General features: G+C 44.6%; 1 long non-coding RNA gene across 1 annotated transcript in view; it reads right to left on the reverse strand.

The window, feature by feature from the left end:
• The window catches only part of LOC143026651 (uncharacterized), a 286,616-nt gene that overhangs the window by 104,713 nt on the left and 158,969 nt on the right, over positions 1 to 22,934 (reverse strand). The window lies entirely within an intron of this gene.

Raw genomic sequence — 22,934 nt, forward strand, 5'->3', positions numbered from 1 at the left:
TCCCTCCGTTATGCTGTCCCCCAACCCCTTGTTGCTGTCCTGTACCATTTCTCTGAGTATTCTTTTTCTATTATGGGGGAATTCCCTGTGGTGGGGGAAAAGAATACTGCCACCAAGTATTCCCACTTGGATCGTAAGAGGCGAGAAGAAAGGGACGGGGATTGGGACTAGGCATCCTTCTCCTTGTAGCCCCACAGGGGACATTCCTAAACAAAAAAGAGAAGGCATAAGAGGGTCTGGAAGTTCTCGGACCAGCACCCTAAGGTTTGGGTCTTTTAATGTGCGTGGATGTGGTACAGATGAGAGTAAAAGGGAAGAGATAGGTAGTATGTTTGTGAGAAGAAAGATGGATGTGTTGGCTTTGAGTGAAACTAAGTTGAAAGGGAAGGGTGAGTGTAAGTGGGAGGTTATCAGGAGTGAAGAGAGGGCGAGGGAGGGAAGGGGTGGCTATTCTAGTAAGTGAAGAGATAGGTAAATGGGTAGTGGAGTGGAAGGAGGTTTCCTCAAGGATAATGTGGTTGAAAATGAAACTGGGGAAGGAGATGTGGGTCTTTGTAAGTGCATATGGGCCTGGCAGTGAGAAGAGTGTAGAAGAAAGGGAGGCCTTTTGGATAGATCTAAATGAGTGCATAGAGGATTTAGGAAGAAATGTCAATGTAATAGTACTGGGAGACCTTAATGCTAGGGTAGGAAATGATCCAATCGATGGAGTGGTTGGGAAATGTGGAGTTCCAGGAAAGAATCGTAGTGGAGAGTTGATGGTGGAAATGTGTCTAGAAAGAGAGTTGATGATAGTAAATACAATGTTTCGGAAGAAAGTCAAGCATAAGTACACATGGGAGAGGGTGGTGGAGGGAAGGGTGGTAGACAGAGCGATAATGGATTATGTAGTGGTAAATAGGATTATGATAGGAAGAGTTAAGGATGTACATGTGCTAAGGGGAGAGGGTGGGGGAATATCAGATCATTTTTTGGTGGAAGGTAAATTGAGAGTGGAGGATAGATGGAGAAAGAGGAAAGGGACAAAAGGTAGGGAGATTCTTAGAGTGAACTCTTTGAATGGAAAGGAAAAGGAGAAGGAGTACGGAAAAAAGCTGAAGGAGGAGTGGGAGGGAGTAAAGGATAGAGTAGAGCTGGGTGTGGAGGAGGAATGGGGATGGTTCAAGGAGGGAGTCATAAAGTGTGCAAAGATGGTGTGTGGAACAAGAAGGACAGGGGGAAATAGAAGAAAGGGTAGTGAATGGTGGGATGAGGAAACAAAGAAGGTTGTAGAAGAGAAGAAGCGAGCTTACACAGATTGGTTACAAAATAGGACGAGGGAGACATATGAGAGGTACAAAGAAAAGAAAAGAGAAGTAAAGCAAAAGGTAAAGGTTGCAAAGAGGAGAGCAGATGTGAAATGGGGTAAGAGTATGACAGAAAATTTTGAAAGTAATAAAAAGATGTTTTGGAAAGAAATTAGGAGAGGAAGAGGAGGCGAATCAAGTAGAGAAGAAAAGGTAAAAGGTGCAGATGGAGAGATGATAATGGAAGAGAAGGCAGTAAGGGGAAGATGGGCAGAATATTTTAGGGAGTTGCTAAATGTGAAGGAGGATAGGGAAGGAAAGATAGCTGCAGTGGGAAATGCGAAGAAAATGAGAGTGATGAGTGAGGAGAATGGAGGAGAAATAAGGAAGGATGAGGTGAAGGCAGTTGTTAAGATGATGAAAGCAGGTAAGGCACCTGGTCTGGATGGATGCCATGCAGAATGTCTGAAAAAGGGAGGTACAGTGATGGTGGACAGGTTGGTGAGGTTATTTAATGTTTGCTGGAGAGAGGGTAGAGCCGGAGGACTGGAGGAGTGCCTGTATAGTTCCTCTTTACAAGGGAAAAGGGGACAAGTGTGAATGTAGTAGTTTCAGAGGGATTAGCTTGTTAAGTGTAATTGGGAAGGCTTATGGGAGGATCTTGATTGAGAGGATTAGGAGAGGAACAGAAGGAGTAATTGGTGAGGAACAGTGTGGATTTAGAACAGGTAGAGGTTGTGTAGATCAGATCTTTGTGGTAAGACAGATATGTGAGAAAGCTATAGGAAAAGGGAAGGATGTTTTTTTGGCTTTTATGGATCTGGAAAAAGCTTGTGATAGGGTAGACAGAAAGGCACTGTGGGAGGTTATGCAGATATACGGGATAGGAGGAAAGTTTCTGGGAGCTGTCAAGAGTTTTTATGAGAGTAGTAGAGCTTGTGTCAGGATTGGAAATGGAGAGAGTGAGTGGTTCGAGGTAAAGGTGGGACTTCGTCAAGGATGCGTTATGTCGCCCTGGCTCTTCAACTTATACATGGATGGGGTAGTGCAAGAGGTAAATGCAAGGGTAGTGGGCAAGGGATTGGAGATGGTTAAAGAAAATGGAGAAAAGTGGGAGGTGAGCCAGCTGTTGTTTGCGGACGACACTGCACTTGTGGCAGGATCGGAGGAGGGATTGAGGAAGTTGGTGGCAGAGTTTGGGAGAGTATGTGATAGAAGAAAGTTAAGATAAATGTGGGTAAAAGTAAGGTGATGAGATGTACAAGGGGTGAAAGTGGCAGTAGACTGGAAGTGAGCATTAAGGGAGAGCGACTGGAGGAAGTGGATAGTTTTAGATACTTGGGTGCAAATGTGGCGGGAAAAGGTGGAGTGAAGGTGGAGGTAGAATGTAGATTGAGAGAAGCAAGTAAATGCCTTGGTGGATTAAAGAGTGTAATGAGGAATAGACATTTGGGAATGGATGCTAAGGGGAGACTGTATGAAGGAGTGATTGTGCCAACAGCACTGTATGGGGCAGAAACGTGGAACATAAGAGAAGAAGAGAGAAGGAGTTTGAATGTGTTTGGGATGAGGTGTCTGAGAAGTATGATGGAGGTTACTAGGCTAGATAGAGTGAGAAATGAGGAGGTGAGGAGGAGAACAGGGGTGGAAAAGGAGCTGGGAGATAGGGTTGATGAAAGAATATTAGGATGGTTTGGACACATGGAAAGAATGAGTGAAGAAAGAGGTATGGAAGGCAGATGTGGAGGGAGTGAACATGAAGGGACGTCCTAGGATGAGGTGGATGGATGGGGTGAAGGGGGCTTTGGGGAAGAGGGGAATGTCTGTTGAGGAAGGATGAGAGAGGACAGAAGACAGGGGTGAATGGAGAATGGCTGTATATGGATGATGTTGTGATTCCATGAGGTGGAATGGGCGGGGGGGGGGGGGGGGTGAGCAAAATTTGACGCAGCCCGAAGGGATTTCTCCCCGTCCTCTCCTTTTATGCAATGGGGGGACGGAGAGGGGGGGGGGTCGCCGATTTAATGAAGCGGCCTTGCTGTGGATGTGCTGTGTCTTGTGACACTGCTTCTGACCCAGGGCAGTGGACAAGGTGCAGGGATGACCCGTCATCCAGGAGGTGCTCAGATGAGAGGGAGGGTGGAAGGGTGTGGAGTGTATTCGGGGATGGAATGGGTGGAAATGATTTTATGCCTTTCCCTTTTTGGCTACCTCCCTTGTAAGGGGTTAAAAGAATTGGTATATGTATGTATGTATTTTGCCTGTATTTTTTGTATTTTTTTTTCTTCAGATTTCAAGAATATAACAATTTATTGTAAGTGACATAGATGGCGTATTAAACATGACGTCATATTTTGGCGGGGTTTTGTTTTCTTCGTCACCATTCTCTACCATGGCTGTCATTACACCCACGTCCACTGACCAGGTAAGTCTTTGTTTTCTTTTCAGTAATAACTCTACCTTTGTTGCATTAAAACGTGTTCATTTTAGACGCAATCTCTATATTAGGTGGGTATTATAGTTAATTATTATTTTTACGTAATTTTCAGATTGATATGGCTCCTAAGAGGAAATTTAGAGATGTCTGAATGGCTCACCCTGCTTTCTAACCATGGTTGTCTTCCGTAATAGAAGACCCTGAGAAAGCAAGCTGCGTATTCTGCAAGAGACAGTTTGGGGCCCATTTGACAGCCATATCAAGGCACAAGGAGACAAAGATGCATATCCTCAATGCGCAAAAATTCGAAGATCTACCCAAGCAAGAGACTTCATCTTCTCCTGTAGGGTTATATATAATTTCCTATTTACTTATCTATTTGATATGAATAGAGAGCAAATTTAAGGATAAATGTTAACTCAAAAATTATACATCTAATGAGTCAAAAATACGTGTATAACATAGTTGAAATCCTTTTCAGGTTGGTGCCAGCGTTGCTGTAGTTGTGGCTCTCCTGATGGCATTCATTGCAGAGCAAAATCTTTCATTATTCATCATTGACCATATGGTGGAGTTAATAAAAGTTTTGTTTCCTGACTCTGCAATTGCCCAGGGGATTCACATGCATAAGACAAAATGTACCGAGACCATGAAGTCACTGGCCAACGTCATCACAGAAGATCTCGTGAAGAAGCTGAGGATATACAAATTCTCAATCATAATAGATGAGACAACCAAAACATGTGCTGTACTCGTAAGGTATTTTGACTTGACTAGCCACAAAATAAACACGTGTTTCTTCTCTTTGATCAACCTTTATAGCAGTAGTTCTGTGGGATCAACAGGGGAGAACTTATATGAAAAGTTAATGGAGACACTAGATAGTCATAACATCCCAAGGAGTAATTTTATTGGATTTGCAGCGGACGGTGCCTCAAACACAATGGGAGAAAATAACACTTTAACCAACCGCCTCAAAGATAGTTTGCCTGGCATAACAGTATTTCGCTGTATATGTCATTCCATCCACCTTGCAGCATCAGAGGCAGCTAAACAACTTCCTCGTAAATGTGAAGATCTGCTAAGAGATACATATTCCTTCTTTTCTCATAGTGCCAAAAGGAAGCACGAGTTAAAGATTTTTCAAAATTTTTGCAATGTCAAGCCACATAAGATCCTGCACCCCTATCAAACACGCTGGCTCTCATACCATGAAGCTGTAGCTCGCATCTTGGAGCAGTGGCAACCTCTAAGGCTTTACTTCATCGAAAAAGAATCAGAACTAAGGTTACTTTCAATTCAAAATATAATTGAAAAGATGCGAGATCCCTCAGTGAAAATGTATCTTACATTCTTAAATTATATTCTTCCTAAATTTAAGAAAATAAATTTAATGTTTCAAAGTAATGAGCCAACTATTCACTTATTGCAAGAGTCCATCACTGAACTACTCGGAAGTTTATTGAGACCCTTGGACCCGTGGACCCGTGGAGCCGTGGAGCCGTAGAGAAATGGAGCCGTGGAACCGTGGAGCCGTGGAGCCGTGGACCTCTGGAGAAGTTGAGTCGAGGAGCCATGGAGCCGTGGAGCCGTGGAGCAGTGGAGCCGTGGAGCAGTGGAGCCGTGGAGTCGTGGAGCCGTGGAGCCGTGGAGTTGTGGAGCCGTGGAACTATGGAGCCGTGGAGCCGTGGATCAGTGAACCCGTGGACCCGTGGACCCGTGGACCCGTGGACCCGTGGACCCGTGGACCCGTGGAGCTGTGGAGAAGTGGAGTCGTGGAGTCATGGAGTCATGGAGTCATATAGCCGTGGAGCCGTGTAGCCGTGTAGCCGTGGAGTAATGCAGTCGTGGAGCAGTGGAGCCGTGGAACCGCGGAACCCTGGAGCCGTGGAGCCGTAGAGCCGTGGATAAGTGGAACCGCGAAGCCGTGGAGAAGTGGAGTCGTGGAGCAGTGGACCCGGGGAGCCGTGGAGCCATTGAGCCATGGAACCGTGGAGCCGTGGAGCCGTGGAGCCGTGGAACCGTGGAGCCGTGGAACCGTGGAGCCGTGGAGCCGTGGAGTCGTGGAGCCGTGGACCCGTGCACCCATGGAGCCGAGGATCTGTGGGGCCGTGGACCTGCGGACCCCTGCACCCGTGGAGCCGTGGACCCGTGGAGTCGTGGAGCCGTGGAGCTGTGGAACCGTGGACCCGTGGAGCAGTGGACCCGTGAACCCGTGGAGCCGTGGACCCGTGGAGCTGTGGAGCCGTGGAGAAGTGAAGCCGTGGAGCCGTGGAGAAGTGGAGTCGTGAAGCAGTGGAGCCGTAGAACCGTGGAGAAGTGGAGCCGTGGAGTCGCGGAGTCGTGGAGCCGTGGAGCTGTGGAGTCGTGGAGCCGTGGAGCCGTGGAGGCGTGGAGCCTCGGACCTGTGGACCCGTAGAGCCGTGGAGCCGTGGAGTCGTGGAGCCGTGGAGCCATGGAGCCGTGGAGAAGTGGAGTTGTTGAGCAGTGGAGCCGTGGAGCCGTGGAGCCGTGGAGCCGTGGAGAAGTGGAGTCGTGGAGCAGTGGAGCCGTAGAACCGTGGAGAAGTGGAGCCGTGGAGTCGCGGAGTCGTGCAGCCGTGGAGCTGTGGAGCCGTGGACCCGTGGAGGCATGGAGCCTCGGACCTGTGGAGCAGTGGAGCCGTGGAGCAGTGGAGTCGTGGAACCGTGGAGCCGTTGAGAAGCTGAGCCGTGGAGCCGTGGAGAAGTGGAGAAGTGGAGCCGTTGAGAAGCTGAGCCGTGGAGCCGTGGAGAAGTGGAGAAGTGGAGCCGTGGAGAAGTGTAGCCTTGGAGCCGTGGGCCCGTAAAGCCGTGAAGCCGTGGAGAAGTGGAGCCGTGGAGTCGTAAAGAAGTGAAGTCATGGAGAAGTGGAGCCGTGGAACCGTGGAACCATAGAGCCGTGGAGCCGTGGAGCCGTGGAGAAGTGGAGCCGTGGAGAAGTGGAGCCGTGGAGCCATAGACCCGATGACGGGTGAACCCGTGTACCCGTGGAGCCATGGACCCGTGGACCCGTGGACCCGTGGACCCTTGGACCCGTGGATCCGTGGACCCGTGGATCTGTAGGTCCGTGTAGCAGTGGAGCCGTGGACCCGTGGTACCGCGGAGTCGTGGAGCCGTTGAGTCGTGGAGCCGTGGAGCCGTGGAGCCGTGGAGCCGTGGAGCCGTGGAGCCGTTGAGCCGTGGAGCCTTGAAGCCGTGGACCCGTGGAGCCGTGGAGCCGTGGAGCCGTGGAGCCGTGGAGCCGTGGAGCCGTGGAGCCGTGGAGCCGTGGAGCCGTGGAGCCGTGGAGCCGTGGAGCCGTGGAGCCGTGGAGGCATGGAGCCGTGTAACCGTGGACCCGTGGACCAGTGGAGCCGTGGTCCAGTTGGCCCGTGGACCCGTGGACCAGTGGAGCTGTGGAGAATTGGAGTCATGGAGCCGTGGAGCCGTGGAGCCGTGGAGGAATGGAGTCGTGGAGCCGTGGAGCCGTGGAGCCGTGGAGCCGTGGAGCCGTGGAGCCGAGGAGAAGTGGAGCCGTGGAGCCGTGGAGCCGTGGAGCCGTGGAGCCGTGGAGCCGTGGAGCCATGGAGAAGTGGAGCTGTGAAGCCGTGGAGCCGTGGAGCCGTGGAGCCGTGGAGCCATGGAGCCGTGGAGCCGTGGAGCCGTGGAGCCGTGAAGAGGTTAAGCCGTGGAGCCCTGGAGCCGTGGAGTCGTGTACCCGTGGACCATGCACCCGTAGACCCATAGAAAAGTGGAGCCATGGAGCTGTGGAGAAGTGGAGCCGTGGAGTCGTGGAGCCATGGAACCGTGGAACCGTGGACCCATGGACCCGTGGACCCGAGGACCCGTGGACCCGTGGACCCGTGGACCCGTGGAGCCGTGTAGAACTGGAGTCGTAGAGCCGTGGAGCCGTGGAGCCGTGGAGCCGAAGCCGTGGAGCCGTGGAGAAGTGGAGCCGTGGAGAACTGGAGAAGTGGGGCCGTGGAGCCTTGCAGCCGTGGAGCTTTGGAGTCGTGGAGCTGTGAAGCCGTGGAGCAGTGGAATCATGTAGCCGTGGTGCCGTGGAGCCGTGGAGCCGTGGAACCGGGGAGCCGTGGAGAAGTGGAGCCGTGGAGCCGTGGAGCCGTGGAGCCGTGGAGCCTTGAAGTCGTACAGTCCGGGAGTGAGAAAAAAACACACTCACTCTCTCTCCTCTCTATATCTCTCTCCTAGTGTCTCTATGTATGTATCTATGCATCTCCATCTTGCCTATTTGCATCTCTTTCACTCTCTCTCTTTTCCTCTTTTTCTTATATTTTCTTTATCTAAATATGCTTGTATATATATATATATATATATATATATATATGTATATATATATATATATATATATATATATATATATGCTAATAAGAACACGGGTACGTGTGTTCACTTATGCAAAGTAGACCACTTGGAAAAAGAAACTAACGAAGCAGAGCGCTTTCGTATATTACATCTTCAGTGCAACAAGTACATAGTGATAGGAATACATAGACAATATATACATGATACAAAGGAACAAGGACAGTTTGAATAAGCGTAGCGACCAATTACCCCCTGGAGAGCGGAAGGTCATTGTCAATTATCTTACGATGGTCGGGCGACATCAGGTCACAGTCGCCAAGGAGAGCGGAAGGTCATTGTCAATTATCTTACGATGGTCGGGCGACATCAGGTCACAGTCGCCAAGGAGAGCGGAAGGTCATTGTCAATTATCTTACGATGGTCGGGCGACATCAGGTCACAGTCGCCAAGGGTCACTGTTTCTACTACTTATATAGGGCGACATTAAGTCAATTCGTTGGATTACATTTTACCTGATATTATCTTACTAATTTCTTGACAAATGAAATTATCAAGTTTGTACAAGCCTTTATGTAGGTTGGTATTTTGATTACTAGTGGTATGAATCAAACTGCACTCTATTGAATTTCTTGCTATTATGTTGTTGGTATAATAGATTGCCTGGGCATTACCCCAATCAACTGGATGATTATTTAATTCAATATGCTTGAATATACCACTAGAATGATTGCCATCCCTAACATTTTTCTTGTGTTGTTCAATTCTAATGTTTAAGGGTTTGGCAGTTTGACCTATGTACTTGTTGCACTGAAGATGTAATATACGAAAGCGCTCTGCTTCGTTAGTTTCTTTTTCCAAGTGGTCTACTTTGCATATACATACATATCTATATATATATATATATATATATATATATATATATATATGGAAATAAACTCATCTGCTGGGATTCGAACCCTTGCCTAGGCGGCTTGCGTCTTATAAGACAAAGACCTTACCAATTACGCTATCTCGACCCTACAAAACGAAAGGACTTAGTTCACTAAGTCGTGAACTAAGTCGTTTCGTTTTGTAGGGTCGAGATAGCGTGATTGGTAAGGTCTTTGTCTTATAAGACGCAAGCCGCCTAGGCAAGGGTTCGAATCCCAGCAGATGAGTTTATTTCCAAATGTCAAATGACACAAACACTTGATGGAAGACTAGCCTGCATAAAGGATTTGATGAAATACATTACGTATCACGTTCTGTCCGAGTGCCCTCGGCGGAACGACTGGGCCGTGAACTAAGTCGTTTCGTTTTGTAGGGTCGAGATAGCGTGATTGGTAAGGTCTTTGTCTTATAAGACGCAAGCCGCCTAGGCAAGGGTTCGAATCCCAGCAGATGAGTTTATTTCCAAATGTCAAATGACACAAACACTTGATGGAAGACTAGCCTGCATAAAGGATTTGATGAAATACATTACGTATCACGTTCTGTCCGAGTGCCCTCGGCGGAACGACTGGGCCGTGAACTAAGTCGTTTCGTTTTGTAGGGTCGAGATAGCGTGATTGGTAAGGTCTTTGTCTTATAAGACGCAAGCCGCCTAGGCAAGGGTTGAATCCCAGCAGATGAGTTTATTTCCAAATGTCAAATGACACAAATATATATGTATATATATATATATATATATATATATATACATATATATTTATATATATGTGGGGGAAAAGAATACTGCCACCAAGTTTTCCCACTTGGATCGTAAGAGGCGAGAAGAAAGGGACGGGGAGAGGGACTAGGCATCCTTCTCCCTGTAGCCCCAAGGGGCAATTACCTAAAATGAAAAGAAAAGGCATAAGGGGTGCTGGCGGGCCTCGGGCCAGCACCCTAAGGTTTGGGTCTTTTAATGTGCGTGGATGTGGTACAGATGAGAGTAAAAGGGAAGAGATAGGTAGTATGTTTGTGAGAAGAAAGTTGGATGTGTTGGCTTTGAGTGAAACTAAGTTGAAAGGGGAGGGTGAGTGTATGTTTGGGAGTGTAAGTGGGAGGTTATCAGGAGTGAAGAGAGGGAGAGGGAGGGAAGGGGTGGCTATTCTAGTAAGTGAGGAGATAGGTAAAGGGGTAGTGGAGTGGAAGGAGGTTTCCTCAAGGATAATGTGGATGAAGGTGAAACTGGGAAAGGAGATGTGGGTCTTTGTAAGTGCATATGGGCCGGGCAGTGAGAAGAGTATAGAAGAAAGGGAGGCCTTTTGGATAGATTTAAATGAGTGCATAGAGGGTTTAGGAAGAAATGTCAATGTAATAGTACTGGGAGACCTTAATGCTAGAGTGGGAAATGGTCCAATCGATGGAGTGGTTGGGAAGTGTGGAGTTCCAGGAAAGAATCGTAGTGGAGAGTTGATGGTGGAAATGTGTCTAGAAAGAGAGCTGAGGATAGCAAATACAGTGTTTCGGAAGAAAGTCAAGCATAAGTACACATGGGAGAGGGTGGTGGAGGGAAGGGTGGTAGATAGAGCGCTAATGGATTATGTAGTGGTAAATAGGATTATGATAGGAAGAGTTAAGGATGTACATGTGCTAAGGGGAGAGGGTGGGGGAATATCAGATCATTTTTTGGTGGAAGGTAAGTTGAGAGTGGAGGATAGATGGAGAAGGAGGAAAGGGACAAAAGGTAGGGAGGTTCTTAGAGTGAACTCCTTGAATGAAAAGGAAAAGGAGAAGGAGTACGAAAAGAAGCTGAAGGAGGAGTGGGAGGGAGTTAAGGATAGAGCAGAGATGGGTGTGGAGGAGGAATGGGGATGGTTCAAGGAGGGAGTCTTAAAGTGTGCAAGGATGGTGTGTGGAACAAGAAGGACAGGAGGAAATAGAAGAAAGGGTAGTGAATGGTGGGATGAGGAAACAAAGAAGGTTGTAGAAGAGAAGAAGCGAGCATTCACAGATTGGTTACAAAAGAGGACAGGGGAGTCATATGAGACGTACAAAGAAAAGAAAAGAGAAGTAAAGCAAAAGGTAAAGGAGGCAAAGAGGAGAGCAGATGTGAAATGGGGTAGGAGTATGACAGAAAATTTTGAAAGTAATAAAAAGATGTTTTGGAAAGAAATTAAGAGAGGAAGAGGAGGTGAATCAAGTAGGGAAGAAAAGGTAAAAGGTACAGATGGAGAGTTGATAATGGAAGAGATGGCAGTGAGGGGAAGATGGGCAGAATATTTTAGGGAGTTGCTGAATGTGAAGGAGGATAGGGAGGGAAAGATAGCTGCAGTGGGAAATACGAAGAAAATGAGAGTGATGAGTGAGGAGAATGGAGGAGAAATAAGGAAGGATGAGGTGAAGGCAGTTGTAAAGATGATGAAAGCAGGTAAGGCACCTGGTCTGGATGGATGTCATGCAGAATGTCTGAAAAAGGGAGGTTCAGTGATGGTGGACTGGTTGGTGAGATTATTTAATGTTTGCTGGAGAGAGGGTAGAGTACCGGAGGACTGGAGTAGTGCCTGTATAGTTCCTCTTTACAAGGGAAAAGGGGACAAGTGTGAATGTAGTAATTTCAGAGGGATTAGCCTGTTGAGTGTAGTAGGGAAGGCTTATGGGAGAATCTTAATTGAGAGGATTAGGAGAGGAACAGAAGGAGTAATTGGTGAGGAACAGTGTGGATTTAGGACGGGTAGAGGTTGTGTAGATCAGATCTTTGTGGTAAGACAGATATGTGAGAAAGCTATAGGAAAGGGGAAGGATGTTTTTTGGGCTTTTATGGATCTGGAAAAGGCTTATGATAGGGTAGACAGAAAGGCACTGTGGGAGGTTATGCAGATTTATGGGATAGGAGGAAAGCTTTTGGGAGCTGTCAAGAGTTTTTATGTGAGTAGTAGAGCATGTGTTAGGATTGGAAATGGAGAGAGTGAGTGGTTTGAAGTAAAGGTGGGACTTCGTCAAGGATGTGTTATGTCGCCCTGGCTGTTCAACTTATACATGGATGGGTGGTGCGAGAGGTGAATGCTAGGGTAGTGAGTCAGGGATTGGAGATGGTTAAAGAAAATGGAGAAAAGTGGGAGGTGAGCCAGCTGTTGTTTGCAGACGACACTGCGCTTGTGGCAGGGTCAGAGGAGGGATTGAGGAAGCTGGTGGCAGAGTTTGGGAGAGTATGTGATAGAAGAAAGCTAAAGATAAATGTGGGTAAAAGTAAGGTGATGAGATGTACAAGGGGTGAAAGTGGCAGTAGACTGGAAGTGAACATTAAGGGAGAGCGACTGGAGGAAGTGGATAGTTTTAGATACTTGGGTGCAAGTGTAGCAGGAAAAGGTGGAGTGAAGGTGGAGGTAGAATGTAGATTGAGAGAAGCGAGTAAATGCCTTGGTGGTTTAAAGAGTGTAATGAGAAATAGACAATTGGGAATGGATGCGAAGAGGAGACTGTATGAAGGAGTGATTGTGCCAACAGCATTGTATGGGGCAGAAACGTGGAACATAAGAGAAGAAGAGAGAAGGAGTTTGAATGTGTTTGAGATGAGGTGTCTGAGAAGTATGGTGGGGGTTACTAGGCTAGATAGAGTGAGAAATGAGGAGGTGAGGAGGAGAACAGGGGTGAAAAAGGATTTGGGAGATAGGGTTGATGAAAGAATATTAGGATGGTTTGGACACATGGAAAGAATGAGTGAAGAAAGACTAGTAAAAGAGGTATGGAAGGCAGATGTGGAGGGAGTGAACATGAGGGGACGTCCTAGGATGAGGTGGATGGATGGGGTGAAGGGGGCTTTGGGGAAGAGGGGAATGTCTGTTGAGGAAGGAAGGGAGAGGACGGAAGACAGAGGTGAGTGGAGAATGGTTGTATATGGATGATGTTGTGACTGCATGAGGAGGAATGGGCGGGGGGGTGGGGGTGGGGTAGTATGTGTGTGAGTAAATTTTGACGCAGCCCGAAGGGATTTCTCCCCGTCCTCTCCTTATATGCAAAGGGGGACGGAGAGGGGGGGTCGCCGATTAAATGAAGCGGCCTTGCTGTGGATGTACTGTGTCTTGCGACACTGCTTCTGACCCAGGGCGGTGGGCAGGGTGCAGGGATGACCCGTCATCCAGGAGGTGCTCAGATGAGAGGAAGGGTGGGAGGGGTGTGGAGTGTATTTAGGGATGAAATGGGTGGGAGTGTTTTTATGCCTTTCCCTTTTTGGCTACCTCCCTTGGAAGGGGGAAAAAAGCCTTGGTATATGTATGTATGTATGTATTTATACACATATATATATGTATATATATATATATATATATATTCATTTCAAATATCTTTATTTTAAAAAGATATTCGGATGTTCCATGGGCTCTAATCTCACGCCAGTTCTAGCCAATTTATATATGGATTATTTTGAATCAGTGCTACTACCGGGAATTAAACCACCCGCAGTGTTTTGGCACAGATATGTTGATGACATCTTGAATGAATGGGGTTCCTTCCAAGAATTCTACAGCAAACTCAATCACCTAACGAACAACACCAAATTCAAGGTGGAATGGGAAATAGATAATAAATTACCTTTTTTTAGACATTTTGATAATTAGAAATTCGGAGTCTTTATCGTTCACAATTTATAGGAAGCCCACCCACACAGGGAGCATTGAATACACATTGAACCTATGGATAAAAAAAAAGAAAAAAAAAGAAGCAGATACAGAAACAATGAGGAACCTTCGAAACTGGATCTAGTACTCACATCGGAACCCGAAATTGTAGACAGAACAGAATACAAAACATCATTAGGAAAGTGTGACCATGTGCAAATAGAATTTGAATTAAAAGAGCAAATGGACCTAAGAAGAAATGAGAAACATAGAATAGCAAGACCAATGTATAGCAAAACGAATTTGAGAAACTTAAAGATTTTTTTTGAAACACAAACTGGGAAAAATTCTTTAGTGAAGAAACAAGGATCGAAGAGAAATGGAATATACTAAAGGAAATTTATAATGAGGGTGTGTTCAAATATTATCCACAACAAAAGCTAGAAAGAATATACATAAAAAACCGGTACGACAAAAAATGTAGTGAAGCCAAGGATAAAAGAGTGAAAGCCTGGGAAAATGGAAAAGAGACATAAAAAAGAGCAAATGGAAACATACATCAAACTAAGAAACGATTATGTAAAAATAGGCAGGGAGGAAAAGAGGAATTATGAAAAGGAAATTATAGAAATATGTAAGGATCAGCCGAGGGTATTTTACAGATATGTGAATGGTAAACTGAAAAACAAGCGAGAAATAGAAAAACTACGCCAAGGAAGTCATAAATACACAGAAGAACAAGAAATGGTAGAAGTTATGATTAACCACTTCTAATCGGTTTTCACAATTGAGAACTCACCTATCTGTGAAAGAAAAGAGAAGTAGAAATGCCCCCAAATAAAGGAAATAACCGTAACAAAAAAGGAAATCAGTGACAAAAAAAAGAAAGAAAAAAAAATAGATGTTAGAAAATCGCATGGTCGGATGGAATTGGAAATTGGATACTGAAGGAATGCGTGGAGGAACTAAAAGGTAATATACACACTATAATCAAAAGCTCGCTTAAAGAAGGAAAAGTACCACAAGACTGGAAAAAGGAAAACATTGTACCAATATATAAAGGGAAAAAAGAACGAAAACAAGAAGAAAAACAAAAATAAAAGAAGAAAAAGTAAAACGCAAGGAGCGCCAAGAACGCCAAGAAGAAGAACGTGAAGAACGCGAAGAAGGAGAAGAAGAAAAAGAAGAAGAAGAAGAAGAAGAAGAAGAAGAAGAAGAAGAAGAAGAAGAAGAAGAAGAAGAAGAAGAAGAAGAAGAAGAAGAAGAGGAGGAGGAAGAAGAAGAAGAAGAAGAAGAAGAAGAAGAAAACACACACACACACACACACACACACACACACACACACACACACACACACCGTGGAGCCGTGAAGCCATGGGTAAGTGGAGCCGTTGATCCATGGACCCGTGTAGAAGTGGAGTCGTGGAGCAGTGGAGCCGTGGAGCCGTGAAGACATGGAGAAGTGGAGTAATGAAGCCGTAGAGCCGTGGAGCCGTGTAAAGTGGAGAAGTGAAGCCGTGGAGCCGTGGAGCCGTGGAGCCGTGGACCCGTGGACCTGTGGACCCGTGGAGAAGTGTACCAGTGGACCAGTGGAACCGTGGAGCCGTGGAGCCGTGGAGAAGTGAAGTCGTGCAGCCGTGGAGAAGTGGAGTCGTGGAGCATTGGAGCCGGGGATCGGGGGAGCAGTGGAAAAGTGGAACCGTGGAGTCGTGGAGCTGCGGAGCCGTGGAACCGTGGACCCGTGGACCCGTGAACCCGTGAACCCGTGGATCCGTGGATCCGCGGACCCGAGGACCCGTGGAGCCGTAGAGCAGTGGAGCCGTGGAACCGTGGACCCGTGGAACCGTGGAACCGTGGACCCGTGAAGCCGTGGACCCGTGGACCCGTGGAGCCGTGGAGCCGTGAAGCCGTGGAGCCGTGGATTCGTGGAGCCATGGATAAGTGGAGCCGTTGATCCATGGACCCGTGTAGAAGTGGAGTCGTGGAGCAGTGGAGCCGTGAAGACATGGAGAAGTGGAGTAATGAAGCCGTAGAACCGTGGAGCCGTGTAAAGTGGAGAAGTGAAGCCGTGGAGCCGTGGAGCCGCGGAGTCGTGGAGCAGTGGAGCCGTGGACCCGTGGACCTGTGGACCTGTGGACCCGTGGAGAAGTGTACCAGTGGACCAGTGGAACCGTGGAGCCGTGGAGCCGTGGAGAAGTGAAGTCGTGCAGCCGTGGAGAAGTGGAGTCGTGGAGCATTGGAGCCGGGGATCGGGGGAGCAGTGGAGAAGTGGAACCGTGGAGTCGTGGAGCTGCGGAGCCGTGGAACCGTGGACCCGTGGACCCGTGGACCCGTGGACCCGTGGACCCGTGGACCCGTGGATCCGTGGACCCAGGGCCCGTGGAGCCGTAGAGCAGTGGAGCCGTGGAACCGTGGACCCGTGGACCCGTGGACCCGTGGACCCGTGGACCCGTGGACCCGTGGACCCGTGGACCCGTGGACCCGAGGACCCGTGGATCCGTGGATCCGTGGACCCGAGGACCCGTGGACCCGTGGACCCGTGGAGCCGTAGAGCAGTGGAGCCGTGGAACAGTGGAGTCGTGGAGCCGTGGAAAAGTGAAGTCGTGGAGCCGTGGAAAAGTGAAGTCGTGGAGCTCTGGAGAAGTGGAGTCGAGGAGTCATGGAGACATGGAGACGTGGAGCCGTGGAGGCGTGGAGTCCTGGAGTAGTGGAGGCGTGGAGCCATAGAGCCGTTGAGGCGTGGACCCGTTGAACTGTGGACCCCGTGGACCCGTAGACCCGCGGACCCACGGACCCGCGGACTCGCGGACCCGTGGACCCATAGACCTAAAGACCCGTGGACCCGTCGAGCTGTGGAGAAGTGGAGTCGTGGTGTAAGAGGCCGGTAGTGTACGAATGGAAATGAGCTAGGGCATTAGAATAATTCAGACTCGACGCCTGCTCGAGGGCGATGTTATGTCTATGTGAGGGCGACGTTTTGTCTATGTAAACACACCGACGGTGGTGACTGTTTTATAATCGATGTGTAATCAAACTCTGTAAGCGCAGGTTAGCTTCGTTTGACTAATGCTGAGGTAAACAATATCGCTAGTGGCATTGTAATGGCTTTCCGAATTGGTGCAAGGTGGAGAAGGAGGAAAAAACTATTGGTGCATGAATTCAAAGTCACGCCCATAAGGAGTGACATTTATTTGAAACGTCACTGGAGATTGGATTAGAAAAATTAGTGACGTCAGACGAAGGTAGCTTAGCGTAGGATACGGGATCTCGTCAGAGGGTGTGGAGAGAGGATCGAGAGAGGATCAGGAGACGATGTAGAGACGAGAGAAAGAGATCCCGAGTGTAAGCAGAAGGTGAAATTACAGTGAAAGAAGAAAGAAAATTCACCACCCTTTTATTAACCCAAAGGACGAGAGAACTAGGCACGGGGCCTAGAAAATAGTGAGACTACAGGAAAAAGAAGGCAAGGGGCCTTGAGACGAGTGATATTACAAGTCAAATTTAAGTGACAGTGGTGACAAGGGGTGGTGAAAGTGGTGGCAGCGGTGGGATGAACGAACTGGGTGTTAAACACCTCCGAAGAGAAGTGGCGCAAGAAGTCTACGGGAACAAGGCAACCAAAATCAAGAGTGTATTACGACTACGAGAGAAATCTACAACTTCAAGTAACTGCTACGATGGGAACAAGCATTCTTCAAGATTATTCCAGGTGATCATTATCTACAAGGCGGTCTTCAAGGCAGAGTGTGTGATGGAGGAGGAACAACGTCGTTGACGAATGACAAGACCGTAGAAGGACGTCAAACCAGACATTGACATCACGAAGCGACATCGCAAGCAGCCAGGCTAAAGCAAGGTATTAGTAATAAGTATGAGTACCCCTCAGAATTCTAACGTGTTGAGACACGAAATTCACACATCAAATACAAATATTCCAAAATTCACAGGAGAGTCTAACACATATGGTGTAAACAAGTTCCTGAACCTCATTGACACTCTTATAGTTAGTAAAAACATTACAAATGAGAATCGTAAGATTGAGATTCTCAAGGAGAATATAGATCCAGAGCATGGAAGGGCGAGGTTTGTCATTAACTTCCAGCAAATGGAAGCAATTAATCAATATGATAATTACAAAACAGCCTTTCTTAAACATTTCATGTCCAAATGTGATCAGAATCCTATTAGATCATTGGTAAAAATGATTAAGGAAGTTAGGACAAGTGAAATTGACACAGAGTACTTAGCTAGATTAGATAGATGGTCAAAAGACATGAATTCTATCTTGAAAGATTCAGACTGGATAGAAAGATCTAGTGAGATGAAAATCTCACAGGTAATCAAATTGATTACATTTAGCTTATTGGCAAAGAATTCTGATGACTTAACAGCAGAAAGGCTGTACAAAGATTTAAAATCAAATATCTGTTTAGGAGAAGTAGATTATCTTCTTCAAGGATACAGTGAGACCAGAACAATAAACCCATATGTAATGCCTATAAATCAACATAGCCAATATAGGAACTCTAGAGAGTTTAAGAAAACAGAAGTAGGACATAGGCGGCATGCTAGAAGTCCATCTAGGGATAGGGATACCAGAATCCTATGTTTTAATTGTAATGCATGGGGACACAAAGCACAAGAATGTTTTTATGGGATTATTTGCAGAAATTGCAAATACGAAGGTCACAATGAGTATCAATGTAGGAACCCTCCATTCTGTATTTACCATAATATAATCGGACACAGAACTCATGAATGCCGGAATTTTCGGGTACCCCCAGGGCTAAGAGGAAAACCCCCAGACACAGAATAAACCATTTCAGACCTCCCCATATATATACCGATAGACGGTATTGTGTTAAATATGGGAATGCAAGGGAGATGAAAGAAACTGACAAACTGATAATTACTGTTGGTAAAACTTCTGTAGGACCTCTCATTGCGGGTAAAGTGTTCAATAAGCCTATTCAAATTTTTTATTGATACAGGGTCTGTAGTTAATGTAATTACTAGTAAAGTTTTAAACCAGTTGAACCCAGGAGTGAAAATGTTGGAACCAATCCGTTACACATTGCAAGGTGTAACTGGAAATCAGTTAAAAACATTAGGTAAGATTGAGCTAGAAGTTGCCTTATATACAAATGAACAATTGTACATCCCAGTGATAGTGGTAGAAGAGTCTGTTTTTCCAGGAGATTTATTGATAGGATTTGCAACTATGAGAAAAGAAAACATGGTAATTTGTCCTGCTGACTTAGGAATTTTAGTGAAGTCACAGTTAATCCCATTCTTAAATCAACCAGACTTAAGACCAGTGACAGGAATCAATGAATCCTTAGATAACATTTCTATCCTAGATAGCGAGGCCGAGCGGTCCAACCCTACAGAAAGTAAAACAATTTGTGAACCCAACTCAGAAGTTCAGGAAATCCCAGAGATTACTAAATTATCAACCACAGATGCCTTGAGAATTGCAGATTGCGGATTAACAAGGTCAACATTGTTACATCCCATGTCAATTAATAAGGTTGAAGTGTGTTTGAAAGGAATCAATGTAGACTCTGAAGTAATTACAGTCCCAGAATCAGTTAAACTTAAAGGATTGAAGTGGGACTCAGGGATTTATAAGACAAATAAGAACAGAGTAGAAGTAATAGTAATTAATACTATGAATAAAGAGATAGTTTTAAAGAAAGGTACACAAATAGGATGTATTCAGGTGTGTACTAAACCTATTAAGATTTTAAATGAGAATAGTGAGGAGATAGAATTACCAACTTCATCAATTTGTTCAGTACAAGAAGGCATAGACTTAAGAAATAGATATAAAGAATTATTACAATCAACTAATTGCCCTGAGTTGGATGAAGCTTTATTTGCTTTGCTTAGGAAACATAAAAAAGCAATTGCTTTGCCGGGGGACGCCTTAGGCAAAACAACTGTTTTAAAACATCACATTAAGTTAAAACCAGGAACACAACCTATCTACATACCAGCCTACAGAGTTCCTCACTCTAAATTAGCTGTAGTAGATAAACTCATCACTGAAATGTTATCACAGGATATTATTGAACATAGTAAAAGTGAGTGGAATTTTCCGTTGATCCTAGTACCAAAGTCTGATGGGACTATGCGACCAGTTATTGATTACAGGGAACTGAATAAGCACACCATTCGTGACAGGTTACCATTACCCATTATCGGTGACATTTTGAGAAGTTTGGGAACTGAGAATAGATATTTTAGTACTATAGATATCAAATCAGCTTTTTGGCAAATAGAATTGCATGAAGATTCAAGAGAGTTCACAGCATTTTCCATTACAACAGGACATTATGAGTTCAAGAGAATGCCATTTGGGTTATGTAATAGTCCATTAACTTACATGAGATTAATGAATACTATTCTAGATGGATTGTTAGGAAACACTGCCAGTGTATTTCTAGATGACATTTTAATAGTTTCTCAGACTGCAGTGGAGCACTTTAAGAAATTAGATTTGATATTCTCAAGACTAGGAGAAGCTGGGTTAAAAGTAAAACTTGAAAAATGTAAGTTCTTGCAAGACAGTGTCATTTACTTAGGACATAAGATAGACAGACACGGGCTGAGTACAGTAAATTCAAAGGTTGACGCTGTCAAGAATTTTCCAGTTCCGACCAATGTAGACAAGGTTAGGAGCTTTTTGGGATTAACAGGATATTATAGAAAATTCATTAAAAGTTATGCTGACATTGCTAATCCACTAAGTTCTTTGTTGAGAAAGGACTCAAAGTTCATATGGGGACCAGCGCAACAGCAAGCTTTTGACAAGTTGAAAGATAAACTCACGATTTCACATATTTTAATTTTTCCCGAATATGAAAAAGAAAATATTCTTTGTAATGATGCGTCTGAAATACGGTTAGGAGGCATACTAATGCAAGAGAGAAATGGAACTTTAAAACCCATAGCTTACACATCCAGACTTTGTAATAGTGCGGAGAGAAACTATTCTATAACTGAAAGAGAAACTTTAGCAGTAATTTATTCTTTAGAAAGTTTTAGGGATATGATACTAGGGTATCCCATCAGAGTTTGGACTGATCACACAGCTATTCAGAACTTATTTAAGCATAAGAATCTTAGAGGCAGACTTGCTAGATGGTTTGCGATACTTCAGTGCTATGAAGTTCAATTTAATTATATTCCGGGTAGAAGGAATGTAGCAGATCCACTTTCTAGAAACATTAGTCAACCAATGACTGGGACTGGGTTGATTAATTTTGTTTGTAGTATAGAAGAATTAGTAACTTTAGATGAAGAAATGCTAATAAGAGAACAGAGAGATGATGAGACATGTGATTCAATAATCAAGCATTTGATGAACCCAAGAGGAGATCCTCCAAAGCTACCAAAGGGGTATAAGATAGAGGAATTTCATTTGATTAATGGAATTTTGTATAGGAAAACATTTGTAAATGGGAAAGATATTTCTAGAGGTCAAGTAAATCAGTTGGTTATACCACAAACTCTGGTAAATGAGATATTGAAGTTACTTCATGATAGTGATTGTAGTTCACATCCTGGAAAGGATAAAACTTATAGACAGGCACAACTTAAGTACTTTTGGCTAGGTATGAAGAAAACTATATATGATTATATAGAAAAGTGTGTAAAATGTGTAAAGGTGAAGGGAAATACACCAAAACCTGCTCCTATACTCACCTATCCCATTCCACAGAAACCTTGGGAAAGAGTTCACATGGATACATTGGAATTACCATTATCCGAGAACGGCTTTAAATACCTATTTGTTGCTATTGATTATTTTTCAAGATTTTGTATATTACAACCCATAATCAATAAGAAAGCTGAAACTATTGCTTCCGTAATCTATGATCAGATAATCTGTAATTTTACTACACCTAACATCCTAGTTTCAGATAATGGGACTGAGTTTAATAACAAAATCTTGGAAAATCTATGTAGTGTATTCCACATCAAGAAAGTCAATATACTCGTTAACCATCCCCAAAGTAATGGAGTAGTAGAAAGGTTAAACAAAAAGATAATTATATGTCTTAGAACCCTAATAAGTCCTTATAGTGTAACTTGGGATACTTGGATTCCTTGTGTTAAGTGTACCCTGAACAATCAAATTAATGTAGCAACTGGGGATACACCTCATTTTATAATTTTTGGGGAGGACAAAACTCTGCCATATGAAATGTTGACTGCAGAGCAAAAACCCATATATAATATGGATGATTATATATCCAATAGGATAAATACTCTTCAAAGTATTCACCAAAGAGTTAGGAAACATATGCAGGTGTATTCACAAGAGATGAGGGAACAACAACACAAAATAGCTCATAAACTAGAACTGAAAATTGGGGAATTAGTAATGGTCAAAATAACCTCACCCAATAATAAACTTTCACCAAGGTACACTGGTCCATATAGGGTAATTGATTCTGCAGGTGGAAACAAGTTTAAACTTAAACATTTAGAATCAAGAGAAGAATTGATAGGACATTTAGATGACATAAGGAAAATTAGCTTGCAGATCTATGAAGATGATTATAGTAATACTTTGTGCATAAATATTAATAACCCTGGAGAATATGGAGAATATTATAATGATATTTTTCAAGAGTTGAATATTAATCTTGATATATTTTACAGATAGTATTGACCATTTGTATTGTATTTGGGATGGGAGACCTAAACAACTGGAACTTGGTGTCAAGCAGATACATGGAAACCTAAAACCTAGGATCTGCTGTGGTCAGACTTGGAATCTTAAGGACTTAAGGACCTCTCATCTGAGTACACACATGAGTATTGTGACCATTTTAAAGTAATAAGACTGTCTTTGAAAATGAAGTGTGTTGGAAATAATATTGAACAAGAAGAGACACTCAAACTCTAGATTAGTGTGTTTTGTAAATTAATTGCTATTATCTTTGAAAAGATGATAAACCATTCAAATTTGAAAGTTAGTGCTCATAGTGAATTTTCTAATCAATTACATCCTTTCTGTAGACAATCTAAGAGAAAGCATGATCTCTTTTGTGTTCGAGAGGCTTCACATGAACTCTCTGGTTAGGAATATGTCTGTTATGAACAATTGTCATTACCAACGAATTTTGGTAGACCAGATCCCTCATTGTAACATACAAGGATCTCATTACCTGTTTTTCCCTAACAAGACAAAGGTATCAATAAATTGTCCCGGGTTGAGTCCTAAATTGGATTTGGTTGAAGGTCTTGTCTCTATTCAAGATAACTGCGAATTGCATGCAGACACTATTTCCACCATTTCTAATACCCTTAATACAATGCATTTAACCGATGACACCTACATTTCAACCTTCAA

The sequence above is a fragment of the Oratosquilla oratoria genome, chromosome 6, assembly GCF_046742065.1.
Source record: "Oratosquilla oratoria isolate Oo_2021 chromosome 6, ASM4674206v1, whole genome shotgun sequence".
NCBI classification, from domain to species: domain Eukaryota; kingdom Metazoa; phylum Arthropoda; class Malacostraca; order Stomatopoda; family Squillidae; genus Oratosquilla; species Oratosquilla oratoria.